The sequence below is a fragment of the Tympanuchus pallidicinctus genome, unplaced genomic scaffold, assembly GCF_026119805.1.
Source record: "Tympanuchus pallidicinctus isolate F22 unplaced genomic scaffold, pur_lepc_1.0 scaffold9, whole genome shotgun sequence".
Taxonomy (NCBI): domain Eukaryota; kingdom Metazoa; phylum Chordata; class Aves; order Galliformes; family Phasianidae; genus Tympanuchus; species Tympanuchus pallidicinctus.
Window position 1 is genome coordinate 6,823,158 of NW_026294813.1, and position 1,375 is coordinate 6,824,532.

A 1,375-nucleotide genomic window follows, 5' to 3' on the forward strand; every position below is an offset into this window, starting at 1 on the left:
TGCCCCAGCCGTGCTTCGACCGCCAGCCAATGGGAGCGCTAATCGTCATCGGCGCATGCGCAGCAGCTGCTAGGACCGCCAGGGGCGCGTGGTGAGGGTGGGGTGAGAAGGTGCCGCTAGCGCTCCTAGTGGGCGGCTGCGGCCTGGGCGATACCGTTGGGCGGGAAGGAGGTGAGGCTGCGGGTGGTGCTTTTCCTGTCTCTGCTTCGGGGCACTTGGGGAGTGTGAGCAGAAGATGAAAACAGGCGGTGCGGGTCGGCTGTCCCAGGGCGTGTCTGTTCATTCTCTGTCCTGTAGGCATCGGAACACCTGCGTGGCTCCTCATGTGCTGCAGTGGCTGTTGGAGCACCCTTTGTTTCACAGAGACCTAGCGAATTCAGCTGTGTGACACAACAACTAACATGGGCTATTCTGCTGCAAAAAGTATGGACAAAATTAAGCACGTGCAAAATTAGTGGCTGAGGGAGAGGATTGTCCCTCTCTGCTCTGCCGTTGTGAGGCCCCACGTACAGTACCACGTCCAGGCTAGAGCCCCAGCGCGAGGGGCTGCTGGAACGGGTCCAGAGGAGGGCTGCAGTGACGATCAGAGGGCTGGAGCCTCTCCATGAAGGAAAGCTGAGGGAGCTCAGTTTATTTGGCTTGGAGATGAGAAGGTACCCAAGAGACCTTGCTGTTCTCAAAGGGAGGACTCATCTGAGGAGGGCCTCAGTGAATGTGGGTTCCCATTTTCCAAGGCACTACCCAGATGTGTGGCAGAATACGTGCTTTGCTCAGAAGTCTGTGTGCCGCAGAATAGAAAGCACAGTGGTGACAGCGCAGTGCAATGCAGGCAGCTACTTTTTAAAGGCATTTCTAAAGGTAGTGCTTTAATAAAAGGGACTGCAGGAGAATTTACACATTTATTTAATGTTTCTTTGTTAACAAATTGCAGTTCTTGCAATAAATCCTTTTTCCAAGCAAAAATCTTCCAAGGGTGCGTGGTTAATGACAAAGAAGATAAGGAAATAGAAGCGGTATGTCTGCTATGGTTATAACTACTTGGGTTTCTCATAGCATGTGATGCAGAAGGTGGATTTCGAGGGTGGGACTAGTTTCTCATATCATCAAAATGTCAAATTCTTCCCACATCTCTGCTTTTGTGTGTTTTGGTTGTAATCAATCAAAGCATCAGCAGGTGGTGTTTCCATTGCTTTTCAAACTAATAATGATAGTAGGTGGGCAGACTTGTGACTGACCAAATTCTTCAAATAACCAAAAGCCACAGAGTACTTGAATAATAAGAGTGTCAAAGGTGCAAAAGATGAGAGTGAAGGAAAGTCTGCAGAAAGCAGAGTTTGGAACGGCTCTGATTGCACACAGCTGAGAGTCAGGGTGA